This window comes from Panulirus ornatus, chromosome 13 (assembly GCF_036320965.1).
Source record: "Panulirus ornatus isolate Po-2019 chromosome 13, ASM3632096v1, whole genome shotgun sequence".
Lineage (NCBI taxonomy): Eukaryota > Metazoa > Arthropoda > Malacostraca > Decapoda > Palinuridae > Panulirus > Panulirus ornatus.
The window spans coordinates 47,235,402-47,236,210 of record NC_092236.1 but is presented as its reverse complement, the minus strand read 5'-3'; the positions used below and the strand labels follow the sequence as shown (position 1 = coordinate 47,236,210).

The 809-nt window shown below is 37.6% G+C and overlaps 1 non-coding gene across 1 annotated transcript; it reads right to left on the bottom strand.

Annotated features, from left to right (window-relative positions):
- Positions 1–246: 246 nt before the first annotated feature.
- Positions 247–317, bottom strand: TRNAG-CCC (transfer RNA glycine (anticodon CCC)). Its single transcript has one exon. It is a non-coding gene; the product is annotated as a tRNA-Gly (tRNA).
- Positions 318–809: the final 492 nt, after the last annotated feature.

Genomic DNA, 809 nt, shown 5'->3' with positions numbered 1-809 from the left:
ATATATTTATACGATTCGCCATTTCCCGCATTTGCGAGGTAGCGTTAAGAACAGAGGACTGGGCCTTAGAGGGAAAATCCTCACCTGGCCCCATTCTCTGTTCCTTCTTTTGGAAAATTAAAAAAAAAAAAACGAGAGGGGAGGATTTCCAGCCACCCGCTCCCTCCCCTTTTAGTCGCCTTCTACGACACGCAGGGAATACGTGGGAAGTATTCTTTCTCCCCTATCCCCAGGGATAGAAACGAGTGCGCCGCCCGGGAAACGAACCCGGGTCGCAAGAATGGGAATCTTGCATGATACCACTACACCAGCGGCGCATATATATATATATATATATATATATATATATATATATATATATATATATATATATATATATATATATATATATATATATATTATTATATATATTCGAGTACATAGTATTCGAAAAGTCATTTCCCTATTAGGGGCGATCATAGCCTAACGGTAGCGCTCCCGCTTGTTGCACACGGGTTTCAGGTTCGATACTGGCTGTTGGAGGTTTGTATGTTCTATGAAGGTGCGCGTTCATATGCACTTTGTTCGTATATATATATATATATATATATATATATATATATATATATATATATATATATATATATATATATATACATATATATATATATATTGGGCTTGAGGGGGCCTGGGAAGTGAGTCAGTTATTGGTCGCCAATAATATAACGCTTTGGCTAATTTGAGTGAGAAACTGCAGAAGTTGGTGACTAAGTTTGGAAAAGTATGTGAAAGGAGAAAGTTGAGGGCAAACGTAAGTAAGAGCAAGGTTA